The sequence below is a fragment of the Perissodus microlepis genome, chromosome 18, assembly GCF_051167445.1.
Source record: "Perissodus microlepis isolate ML-2025 ecotype Zambia chromosome 18, ASM5116744v1, whole genome shotgun sequence".
NCBI classification, from domain to species: Eukaryota; Metazoa; Chordata; class Actinopteri; order Cichliformes; family Cichlidae; genus Perissodus; species Perissodus microlepis.
The window spans coordinates 17,839,731-17,853,905 of NC_140478.1; positions in this window are offsets into that span (position 1 = coordinate 17,839,731).

Here is a 14,175-nt window from a genome sequence, read left to right on the forward strand (position 1 = left end):
AGGATTGTAACCCTAGAAGCTGGAATGTTATTCTCAAAATAGAAGAATTAGGCTGGTGCAATATAAGCATGGGTGGAGAAGCAAACATCTTGTTGTGGTAGAGAGAGGTAAGCCACTGAGATATTGTTTCATGTGAGTTTTAATACCTATAAATAAAGTGCACATCAGGTTATTATTTTTTTAAGTTTTCCTTCAGTTATGTGTTGGCTGTAACATGAGAATTTCATTTCCTTTATATCAACTGATTGTTTGCCCAGCTTACCTACACTCCTGTCTGCCCACATAATTTTCCCAGCACAGTGAAAAACGACTGGCATTTTCAGCCATATAATGCTTGCGGGATGAATGCAGATGCTACTCTAAACTATTTGGTTGAAGGACAAAAGAAGAAATGCATTACATTTACAAATACAGCATAAAGTGTGTTGCATGGAGAATTACCTGCAATAAATGAAAGCGCAAGCAGGAGAGGAAGAGATAAAGTGAGAGGGTAAAAATAGAGGAGTGCTCCCACCATTTGCAGATTTGTTGTGTGAAATAGCGGGCCATTATCTGGACAGCCAGGAAGGTTTAGCACAGTGTGAGGAATGCGAAGGTGAGTCCTGGCGTGTAATTAACAGATAAAACTGTTGGTTCATTAAATGCATATGCAGTGTCATGCATTTACTATGCCAGTATTGATCGTCCGGACATCTCCACGCACCTCCCTGCTCACCGGACTTCTGACACACTACATCCATCACGCCACCTACCTCCACCATATTTATAGAATTTTAATTAGCTCTGAGCTCAAGCCAACATCATTAGCTTTTCTGTCTTGTTTTCTTTTTTTTTCAGCAAACAGCCGTGCACGGTAATAATGGTGCTCTTAAGAAGTGGGTACAAGGACACAGCATCACAGAGATATAGCACAGGAAAAAAGGTTGACAGTTTAAAATGACTATGAAAAATGGAAGCTACAGAGGTAAAAAAAAAAAAAAAAACAGCATGTGGAATGCATTCAGTAATGTCACCTTGGAATAATTTCAGTATGATTAAATGAGTAGCTCAAACAATACCTGTGTGATGACAGCATCTAAAAAAAGTAAAGAAGCTGGGCGCGAAATTCTTCTATCTCCGCCCTAAAAGACAAGACTGTCATGTTTAGCCTTCAAACATGACCTGACTTACATAAAAAGATGTTGGAAACAAACTATATTGTACGGAATACATTTTCTAAACAATACCAGTTCTACTAGTACACGTGTTATGCATTTTAAAATCCATTTTTGCACGTGAAAAAAACAGAAGACAGGAACACAGTCTTTGGTTTAAGTCAACTTTTTTACTGTAATCACGCTCAGCTATTGAGGTAATGCAATCAGAGACGCCCAAAGAGACAATCACCAGAAATTTAAAATATAAACTTGCATGTTACAAAAAAAACCCTTAGTCCTCAGTGTTCTATCATATGCACCACAAAACGATGAAAAACAGCTGTTGACTCATAACTAATTGTGTGCGTGAAAGCAGTCTCATTGTGTATGCTTTCCTAAATTTGCCCTTGGCCGTACAGAGAGGCACTTTTCAGCACCCCCACTGTAAATTCACTCTGATCCTGTGATTCATGGATATGACCCCGTGGTCTGTTGGGAGATAGTTTTCACACACACACATTCACTCATGGCCATTATGAACGCACACTATTACACAATGCTCACTTAAGGGTGACCTAATTAAGCCCGCAGATAGGTGTAATTACTGGCAACCTTGATCTGCCCCATTTTCCATTGTTGTGGTTACTTGCTGGCTATGGACTGAGTCACTGTGTGCCATTGCAGCTTTCGCCCAGACTTCTTTTTTTTGTCCATTAGATGCACGAGTCCACAGGCACACAAATAACAGCTATAGATAAATTTAGCCCTGCCATGCTGCCTTTCATTGACTGTTTCATAGAACTCTGTATAAGATTGCACGAGGGCCTCTTCACTTGATTTGATATTGAAAAAGTTCTGAAACAGTTATTCAACTCAATTAAGGTTCCCTTTTATTTGCGAGCAACTCTTGTTTCCCTCTTCTCTGAGCATGTGCATTATGTGTGTTTGAATTTAATATGCTGATATATTGTATGCACAGATTTGAAGTAGGTACCAACCTAGAGCCTGGTATTGCTGTTTACACACAGTGGAGCTCTTCAAAGCTACATATCTTGCTCTGGCAACAACCTTGAATTTCACATTCTAGCAATGATTCCAGAGTGTGTACATAAAATACTGATATCAGGTCAAAATAAGAGAAACTGAATATTTGACTCTCCCTAAGATGCGGAGCTAAAAGTCAAATATTCAGTGGTTCTTATACAGAGCATTTCTACACTGCGCACTCAAAACACTTTATACAACTTGTCTCATTCACCAAAGCAGTTTTTTTCTAAGGTTTTTGCTTTCTATGTAATATTCATACACAGATGCATTTTTTATCCAAGGATATTTGGCATGCAGACAGGAGCAGCCAGAGATCAAACCACCAACCTTCTGATTAGTAGACTACCTGCTCTACCTCCTGAGCTACAGCCACCCCAGACAGACAGATGGATTTTTTTAATAATCTGCAACCGATTGCAAGTAGTTGTTGCAACCAACTGATCACCCAGATGTTGAGTGTGCAGTCCCCCATCAACCTCTGGATGACCACTTTCAGATGCAAGGTAATTCCACAGATCACTTGGTGGGAGGCAGCCTGATTCCAAGCAATCCCAGTCTAACATGGACTGCAGTCGTTCAGCGTCAGAGCCAGTCTGTACCAATGAGAGCAACTTATCTATGATGCGCCTCTTTTCAATGGGGGACTTGACTCGATTGTTAAGAGCAGACAGAAGGGCGGACCCACACTGGACCCACACTGGAATGTTTTCACAAGTTTTCACTGCTATCTTGGCTTACAGGTCTCTGGATTTGTGAAGAGGTGTGGACAGAAAGAGTGATTAACCCAGGGCAAGATGAACAGACAGAGCAGACTGAGGCCAAGCATGTTACCTGGCTTATGTAGCAACGTGGCGATGACCGAGTCTGTGCTTCACCCTTAAATAATCTGCTTCCAGAGCCACTGATGAGTTGCAGGTGAGTTGATTACTAAATGCTTACAGGTGAGTGACTTACCGGGAGGCGGTTAAAAAATAGGAAGGAGCCACCTCAAAGGTAAATAACACACACCCATTAAAACACATACACACACACACACACACACATAGACAGAGAGAGATGGGCAAGGGCACGAGGAAAAAGAAAAAAAGAGACAGGACAACACGAGAGACCACAGGGACCATGACAACAATGGGTTGTTAGCTGGTTTCATTTGGTTAGATTCCTGTATAAAAACAAGATCACCAAGCACCTGTGACATATAGCAGTGAAATCGCCATTCTGCAGCAACTATGTCACTATTTGCATCACAATTTCTGAATCTCTGTTTCAGATATATGAGGTTCTGGTTAGACTCTGAACAAATGCAGTTAATGTGAATTTCTATTTGATTTAAATTCATGTGAATTTAGACAAATTTGCAGTTTACCCCAGTTTATCACAATTAGTCACTGTAGGCATGTAATTGCTGACTTGACCTCATTCAGTCACAAACTAATAGCAGCCTGATAGGAGACTGACTCCATCATTTTGTCGTTTTCACGCAGTCTTGTCGCACAAAAGAAGATGGCATCTGACTGCGAGCGGTCACAGGGACGGTCCCTCCCTTTGAAGCAACCATTTCAAAGGCGACAAGACTGCAAGTTCATTCCACACAATCACATTAATTTGAGTCTCCAACCGTGTGTGGCTGGAGCGTTACAATCCACATCCAAATGTCTGATAATAAAGAGAGCAGTCATTTGTTTGAAAACAATAGCTCTACTAAGAAAAGGCTAAACACGGGTGTGTGCGATTTATGTAAATTGCGGATGGGCTGAGGGAGATCGCCAATATGAAAAGTTATCACACAAGCTGACATCTGTGGTACCTATTCGCTGTAGGCCCTGCAAGTAATTAATCACAGGCACCTGGTAATGTATTCATTCAGTGACAGTGACCCTCAAAAGGTGAAACTTCCCAAGGCGCCGGTCACTCTTTGAGATGTGTATTTGCACTATGCAGTGAGTGCTCCTCACTCAGAACCACTTAATCAATATGTACATATTAAATAGGTCCCTTGCAAAACTGGAATTTAATGTGCTTAAAAGAACCCTATTAATGTACAGAAATTATTCACTGGATAACCAGCAATCTACAACATTTAAAAGAAACTATTTACTTTCTTACCAATCTGTTATTTGCTTCTTATTTTTAAGCATTAAATGTTTTATTAAAATAGTTTTTCTAGTTTTGGAAAAGAGCCACATGCAGACACATTTCACACCACTGAGTAGAATTAAAGCAAAATGCTACATTCATTCCCTACTTGTTGGAACTGCTGATAGCGATGCTTTGATTTGACCTCTTGGTGGAGAGGATGAAAGGTTAGAGAAAAGGAATGACTGCCAAATGTACTTGCATTGATTTCTCCTCCTCCATTATTCGTCTACCTGCCACTCACAGTGGATGGAGTGATTTCTGGGATGTTGGTCTGGCAATCAATGAAAGAAGAAGAAGTACCTCTTCTTCTTGGTGTGCAGGAGAAAAGGGAAAAAAGGAACCTTGTCCCTGTTTAAAGGGAAAGGCACAGACAGAGAGGAACAGCAGGGGAACAGGTGATCCTGCATGTTAAGCAAATACAATAGGTCGAGGTTGCCTCTTTGCAGAATGAGATGTGTGTGGTGAGCAGATGTTGAAAGTGAAACATTGTGACAAAGGGTAATTACTAAGGCTGACAACAGCACTGCATTAGATTACCTTGCGGCCAGTGAGATGGAGGTTAAAATGACCAACCAGTAGCAGTGCAAAATCCCCACACCAACACAAATCTCTTCAATTCTGTTTATCCATATAAAAAACGATTTGCCATTTTCAGAGTTATGTCACAGACTGTTTCTGAGCAACTGCCAGACATCCTGTGGAGACTCCAGGAAATTACTGCATCCAGCCAAGAAAGAGTCCGGCACACAACCCCATGCAAAATGGCAAATTGTCGTCCGTGCACAACCATTGAGATTTAGAGAGCTGCTCGTAGACAGATTTTGTTCTCTCTGCAACATCTATACAAAAGGCATAGTGTGTGTGTTTGTGTGCTTGTATGTGGTTGTCTACGTGTGTGTATATGTGCATGACTTCATAGTGGGGGATCACTCAGAGAACTGGGCTATAGGTCACCTACATTTTGGCATCACTGTACACACAATTTCTGTAAAGAAGTGAAGAAAATCGAGGGAAAACTGACTTAAAGCATAAAAATACACTTTTACATACATAAATCACAGATGAATTGTGAATCGTTATATACCACTCTATCATTACCACTCTATGCAGCTGCAAGGATTTTAATATAGACACAGCTTTAAACAGAGCCTGAATAGCAGTTTTGCCCTATTTCTAATCTTTGTGCCAAGCCAAACTAATTGCCTGCCTTTTCTGCAGTTTACACACCACAGATGTGACAGCAATTTCAATCTCATCATCAAATTCTGTAGCAGAAATAATTTTATTTGTCCATTTTTTAGTCAGTTTTTGACTCTTATTATGAACAGACCTCTTTTTTTAAAAGCTATAAAGCAGCGGTATGGAGGGAAATGTTTGTGTACATAAATGGTTTCTGGATTTGATAAACATAGTTGTTAAAATTGATTAAAATGCACCAAACTGACCTTGCTGGAAGATGCTAAACTTTCCAGAAAAGAAGATACATCTGTTGAAGTACAGTGCAATACTCTGATTCTTTTTTTCTTTTTTTTTTCAATTGATTATTCAATATAGCTACTCAGTTGAATCAGGTCTTCACGGACATCTATCACTTGGTTGTCAATCGTCTGGGAACGCAAGATGAGTGAACTCAATGGGGCACCGCCGATTTTAGTGATGTTACTACTTTTGAGTCACTTTAATGAGATATGGGGTCAAACCCTGTGTTTTCCTCAGTAAACATCATCATTTTTCTCTATCTCAGCTCTGCTCCTTATCTGATGGCACTGCTGTTACATTAAAAGCCTTTGGATAGGAGGATGAAGGCTGACAGCAAATCAATAAATTGTATACTGTTGGAATCAGTGTTGGTGGATTTATATATATATATTAAGAAAGTCTTTAGAGCTCAGTTTCAGAACATGAAAAGGATCAACATGTAAGGAGTGTTGGTGTGCTTTAACTTCTCCAGACTTTGGTATAAAGAAACAGCAAAGTGGTCACAGGGCTTAGTAGGAGATTTGCTGCTGTGCCATATTGGATTTTTTGCTACCATGGTGGATATATTTATTCAAAGATAATGAAGTTGCAAACTTATGCGTCCTTATATGCATGCTGTGTTTGCAGCTTTTACTTATTTTGTCCCACTGAGCCTTGTCAATAACCTCAGAAAGGGTCAGTCCCAGTTGATGCTCATGTTTGGCATGGTATTTTCAGAATAAGTGGAAAGGGATGCATTTGTTTGAAAACACTACACAAAAAGCAAATTCCTGAAATGGTTAATATTTTATATTTACCTCAGTAATCTTATTTATTTATTTATTTTTAATTTGAGTAGTTACTTATGGCTTAAAACTTCCTCAAGTATCCTCATCAATATGTAAATTTTTTGTTATGGCCATTGAGCTTAGAGATTTGAGGGGGCTGAGATTTGGCTGCACGCTTTTTGCTCATCCTGTTTTGACACCTACAGTGTCAAAATACTCCCCGAGTAAAACGCGCAATGCACCAATTAAATTCCACATTAAAACTGTGTGGTTATCAGGGCATAACCCCTTGGTGAGATTATGTTTTGTAGTCAGCTGAAGTCTCTTTCTGCATCCAGCTAAGAGACAGGCGGTGAGGCAAGAAGTAGCAGCTCCCGCAGAAGGTGGTCTGATCAGCCTTATAGATCTTCACTGCAGGGGTTGCGCACTGAGAGCCTAGTTAGACGAGTCTTTGCACCAACTTAATGCCTAACATCAGTCCCCGAAATCAACTCACTCCCATGAAAATTGTCTCCCCTCTTCGGGTGCGTATGTCAGGCACTTTGCCTGTCTTCTTTATGCTCTTAATCTACCTGTTTATCCTCCCCTCCTCTGCCTGTCTGAACCACCTACATCTCTTTCTTTCTACTCAGGCAACTTGCTCAGTGCTGATCCTTGCATGTTCAGCTGTTAAATTCTAGCAGTTCGTCAAACACGACACCAAGATTTTGCACAGGGCTCACTTTGTTCGTGATAACTACACAACACTTTGTCAGGTCCCCTCTTTTTCCATTTCATCAAAGCAAATGTATCGGGGCCACTGTACTAATATGCGGCGCTTTTGACGGGCAGCGTCACACAGAGGCTCGGTTAGATGTTCCTTCTTTTTCTGGAGTCTGCCTGCACTAATAATGCCCTACTGATATTACATTTATTGTCTGTGTTTTGTGTGTGTGCGGGGGCAATCATGAAACAGATTATGACGTGCTGACTTTTGAAAGACAAAAGTTGTGGAAATAATTTCAGCATCATACCAGCAAGACCAAAACAAGCTGTGAGTTTCCCTCAGAACATCGTTCAAAGCTTAACCACCTATCCCAAAGTGAGTTGTGTGTATACCTCAGCTGGATGAACAGTAATGAACAGGAACCACACTTTATGATCATCATGCCTGCTGCTGCACTCTAGCATTCGACTTATTGTACTTCTGTATTGTGTTCAACAAAGGCCAACACAAGCAGGATCCTCAACCACAAATCTAAACGGTATTCTGAGTGTGGAGCTTAAGGTATCAGTATCAGTTTGAGGCTTGTTGTTGTGATGGACACCTAAAACAGTTTATTCTCACTATCTTATTACTCACTATATTGTTGTGTCACTAACTGTTTTGAGGGGGAAACAATTTGTCACCAAGCTTAACTAATTACTTCACCATATTCCCAATACGAGTCAATGGCGTCCTTGTGTCCACTGATTACAACAAAGCAACAACCTGCCACACTGGAAAATTAAGCCAGCATGAAAATACCAGAAACTGCATCCCCTTTGGTGGCCACTTATGTGCGGCTCCAAAAAGTGAGTCAATTCCCACAGACCGCCCAGGCAGTTCAATAAGGAGAGATCATTTGGAAGAATTGAACATGATTTACTGAGATTCAGAATTCAATTAAGCTGCCTGGCTATTCGACTCCGATGACCCATCACAGCAGAACAGAATCGGCAATAGGAATTAGGCCAGGACTCCTCCAGAGTCTAGACACTGGTGGTGGTGAAGATGAAGATGGAGGCTTGGCGATGGGGAGGAAGTGAGTTGCACAAAGGAGAGTCTAAAAGGCAGAGTTACAGAAGAGCGGTGAGATTTAAAGTACGCAGAACAGCTGATTGACTCAGAGCAGGAGGGCAGGAAGATGGTTGACTAGAGCAATGATGTCAGCACTGAATTTGAAAGCGTGGGAAAGGGGAAGTGCAGAACACCCAGGAAAGCAGGCAGGGGAGTGATTAAACTTACGCATGAGCTTCATTATTAAAGTTAAACTGAGCAACTTCATCATCGCCATCTTGGTATTTTGAAACTGGACTTTAACCAATCAGTATGCACTTTACAATGTTCTTTACCTGAAGTTTTATTTTGTATGGCATTAAATGTAGTGTGTAAAATACAGTAAGACCATAAACTCATAAGTATTTACTGAGATCATCCACACTCAATAGAACATAATGACAAAATCAAAACCAATTGATTAAAAATTAAAAACGAAAGTTTCCCATTGATCAAATCACCTGATCTAATGATTTGTAGCAGTCTCTATGGCAGATATTACAGCTTCGAGCCCTCTTGGGTAAGTCTCTACCAGTTTTGCAATCCTGCATTTTTGCACTTTTTCCCATCCTCCTGGAAGAACCTGTGAAGGTTCATAAGTTATGAAGTGAAGCATCTGCGAAGTGTTATCTTCAGGTCTCTTCACAGATATTCTGGAGCTTTCAAGTCTGCACTTGGCTGTGGTACTCAAAGACAGACAGTGACTTGTTCAGAAGACATTCCAGAATTGCCTTCACTGCACACTTTGGTTCACGATTGTGCACAGAAAGAATCTCAGGTCAGGGAGGGGGGGTTTTCATCAAAGACTTCTCTGTTTTTGGCTGCATTTATTCTTTCTTCGGTTTTCAGTTACTCAAATTGGCTGGCCTCTCATCTGAACAGGGAAGAGCCTTGGTGGTTCAAAGCCAGTGTGCTGCTGAGAACACCCAAAACTATATAAGTTTTATATCTTTGTCATGATCTAATCCTTGCCCATTTCTATTACAGGGGTGTAAAAAGAATTCCTTGGACTTATAATTAAATTTTTGTCCTGGAATCTTTTATGAATAGCCTACAAAAATATATTTCTCTGTTCTTTTTCCAGATAATTCAATTTACCACAGGTTTACTCCAAGCATGGATACATCTCAGGGATATTTAAAGCCAACAAGATGCATTTAAGAGAAATTTTGTAGTTTTGTTATTTTGAGCTATTTAGTGTGGATTCATGAAAAAAGAATCCATATGGCACTGTTGCCTTCCACCAAGAAGATTCTGGGTTTGAATCTAGCAGCCAGCTGAGGCCTGTGTGGAATTTGCATGTGCTCCCTGTGCCTGCGTGGGTTCTTTCCAGTTATTCTGGCTTCCTCCCACAGTCCAAAGAGATGCAGGTGTGAAGGTGAACATGACTGGCGACTTGTCCATGTTGTACCCCGCCTCTCACTCTGTGACAGTTGGGATAAGCTCCAACACCCCCATGTGACCTTAAATTTCATGAGCAGTTAAAATATAGATGTATAGATGGATGGTGTTTCATACCTTAATTAACTGTGGAGAAAGTGAATGAATCTCAGTACTTTCTGAAGTAACTGTAATATTGTATTAATCACACATTAATATCAGCACAGCAAATAAAAAGTAAAATAAAATAACTGATTTTGTCTTGCAATAAAACAAGAGAATGAATTCTGTGTAGGTACTCTACTGTCAGTAATTACAGGTTCATTTCAATTAATTAATATAGCATTTTTACATATATTCCTTAGACTGCTTTTTTATTTGAACCTTTTTGACTAATTAAGACCAAGATATCTCACCGAGGCTTTCTGCTGCCGGGCAGAATTATCTAATTAATATGTAAGTCGCACAGTGCACTTGAGTTTCAGTGATACAGAACTCCAGGAAGAAAAACAATACCTCAAGCAAACAATGTAACAAGTGCTTTAGGGTCTATGAAAGTACAAGTTTAAATCAGCACATTCTGCTAAATTGTATTTTAAAATAAGAGTTAAGATGACAGTCAAACCCACACATAAAAATATTTAGTAAAAATATCTTCTCTAATTATCTTCTCTCTAGGAAAACCGATATAGTTATCAGAAAAGTACATTCATTAAAAAATAGCCATACACATTTTATGCCATGCCCACCATCCATACACCACTAACAGTGATAAAATGTCTGAATCAGTGAAACTACGAGCTTTAAATAGACTATAATTACTTTAGTCGGTTTCACTCACTCCATTGGCAGAGAATCTTGTTAGGTTAAGTGACACCAAATATCATTAAAGAGTGTATAACTACAGTCTGGCGCATGCCACATCAGAGTATGATGAGGCTTCTGCCACAACTCCTCAAATCGCTTCCCTATCGAGACCTCAAAGACTAATTGAGGTGATTTCAGGTGTTCAGTAACACATGTGACAGACAGCGAGGAGTCTTTACAAAAATCAGCCATCTTCTATAAGTAGTCCCCAAAGCTGCCTCCTCAGCTGGTGCTTTACTCACATAAAGGGAAAGTGTGACATCTAGTGTCTCTCATAGAAATAACATCTTGGATTTGTGCAGCTAAATCATACATGGTTATTCTATGTGCACTGGGATGCACATTATTTCAGTCTGGTTCTAAATGATACAACCAAATCAGTACCTCAGGAAGTCTGTTTCTTTTCTTTACTTGAGTAGCTATGCATCTTCATGTCAGGCTCATGCATTCACAACAAATAGCTATATGTTCAGCAAGAAATGTATAGATGCTCGCCCAGAGAGTTTCACCCAAGCTTGGTGATATGGAGGCATTTTGCACAATATGATGGACAGGCTACTTACAGTGCTCCATGTTCTCGAAGATGCTGCTAATGGGAGAAGTGGGGAAAGGTCTGTGGAGGCTTGGGGACTACGTGCCCAAATTGACTTACCTTTCATTATGCTTCTAGCTACATTCCACAAACCTTTGGGCACCTCCAAGATTCTACTCAATTCCATTCAATGCAATTTTATTTATATAGCACCAGATCACAACAACAGAGATGCTTCAAGATTCTTAATATTGTAACGTAAAGACCCTATAATAACATAAAGAAACCCCAACAATTAGACCACACCCTATAAGGAGCCAGGCTCTGGGAAGGATAGTCATCTGCCGCAACCAGCAGGGGGCTATCTGACATACTTCAGTCACCATCTCTGGATCTAGCTCTATCAAAAGCTGTTCAGCTTGTTGAAGTACTTCAGGACACATCTCAGAATTAAAAAGATGACTCAGTTTTTGATGAGTTATGGAGAGAGGTCTTAGGCAGCTCACAAACACAGTATCAGTATTGGAATAGTGGGGGGGGGAAAGGCATCAGATGACCAGCTCCAGACTAAAAGGCTCAGCTGTTGGTAAGAGTGACCAATAGGACAAAGATGGTTTAAGAAATTGCATCTTCAATCCAATCCTTGACTCTTTGACTGGTGACTTGCAGAAGCATTTCTTCAAGCCCAACTGCAATTTGAGAGGTGTTCAGACACTCCATCCTAACAGTGACAACTTTTTATAAGAATTTCTGCTTTGTTTTCTTATTTGCAGAGATATATGACTTGGATGATCTCAAACATGAGCTGTACACAAGTCAAAAGGATTTTGCAAAAACTGACCAGGATACTGGAAATACTTTGTTTCTTGAACCTTTCAAAAAGGCATAAGTTAATCATACAAGTAAATTATGCATATCTACTGAGCATTTGTATTTATGCACAACGTGACAGAGGAACTATTAGCACTTTGAGCATTTACTCTTGCAGCCCTACACCTTTTTGAATGTACTGCGACAATACATACAAAATGTATGTACAGTGCCCCAGGAAGGCACTACTCCATATTGAACTCGGATTTAGCCAAGTGTCCTCAGACAGTCTGTTGGAAGGAGAAAACATCCTATCTAGAAAGATTGTTTTCACAGTATGACAAAAACTAATTACAAGCAATAAATTAATTTCACGCTACTGCTTTAGAATTAATTGCATCCTTACAGAAGTAACTGGAAGTGATGGTTCAAACGGGCCTGATAAGGGTGGACACACAAAATAGTCTATTGAATTTTGTGTCATTGCTTTGCGTAGGAAGGCATTTCATAGCAATTAAAGAAAATTATCTAAAATTCTCTTTGTTGTTATTTTAATTGCTGGTTGGGTATTTTTGTCATGCATTTCCAGCAGCACGTATTGCTGCATTAGGGCAGCTGTGCATGCTGTTTTGTACAGCAGGCCCTTCTTATGTTTGTTATGGGGGTTTTTTGTTTTGTTTTTATATATAAAAATGTGTGAAAATAAAATCTTTGTAGTGAACTAGTAAGGCAGGATAAGGTCTTTTTAATTTTGATGAAACTGCCATGTCAATCTCTCCCACCCTGCTTCTCAGTTTAAACATACTTGAGACATATCACAGTCATTTAGTGGTCAGCACCTATAATTAAACTGTCAAATGATTTTGCTTATCAGCTATCTTTCACACCCTTGACCTCGGGGCTAAGTCATCACTGTGAGCAATTCCAGAGTCATGAGTTCATGACAGCAAAAGAGTTGCTATATTAGCAAGTTTTAAACATCTAAACTGCTTGAAAAGAAAACAATCAGGGTTATGGCTTTAAAAATACTTAGGAATCTCAAACAAAGACACTTTTTATTGCAGATTTTTACAAGATCAGTCATCAACAAAAGGGTTTTACCTTAGTAGAGAACATTTCCTTTTTAAAATATGGGTAGAAGAGCTGCTATCTCTGCTTGGATTGCATTCTTCAGATATTTGGGTTAAGCTTTTTTTTTTGTGGAGGGGGGTCATTATTTTCAGTTAGGTGACTTATGTTCAAGATCACCTAATTAGTCCCTTTGGGATTTTGAGCAAAAACCCTTCATGTTCACATGTTGTTCACATCTTCCCATAATTGTGACAGTATTATTTTAATCTGTACAGATATTGTTGCGTTTCTAACAAGATTTCACTGTTTGATCAGGGTGACATTTTTTCCAGGAATTAATTTCACCATTTGTTCTTCTCTCTGCCATCATATTTTATACTCATCATCACAATGTGACATATGGCGCTTTCCAGAGCCTGCGATTGCATATTTCGAGCCTCAGGTGTCCTTTGTACGTCATCATATTGATAAATTGCATCAGAGACTGGTGACTTGTTTATAACTTCAATGCTTGCTTACATTATCTATAAATTAATCCAAAGTGTTACGAGAACTCTGGGGAATTTCAGTGGAGGTTTCAATACATTTTTCATTGAATATTATTTATTTACAGAGGTTTTTGAATAACAAAGCAAAGTCTGTTATCTATACTATCTGACAATTTAAAACTAATTATTGATAATTGTTAAATTACACTAATTGGGCCATTGCATAAATTTCCTGTAACCGGAAACTTTATGTCTAAAGAAGTCATTTACTGTTTACAAAATAGAGTTTATTACCATGATTACAGTTGGAACTTTTTAACAATAGGGTAGAACAATGTTGCCATAATAACACCAGTGCACCAACTGGATCTGCCAAAGACTGAAAGTAATTATTAGCCAAGGAGTTGAGGAGTTGGAACATTGAACTCATTGTATTACGCAAGCTATCTGTGCCCCACCCTGTAAAACATTCACCAGGGTGCACACAAAGCCCGAGCACAATAAGCAACCAGGCTGCGACCTTTCTGTACAACCAGAAAAAAGAATAAGGAAGGTTTTTTAAAAAACAAACTAAAATTTAAATAAACAGTGAAGACTATAAGCACAATCAGTAGTGCTTATAGTTGTACAGCTACATAAATGCTTATTGCATGTGTGCTGA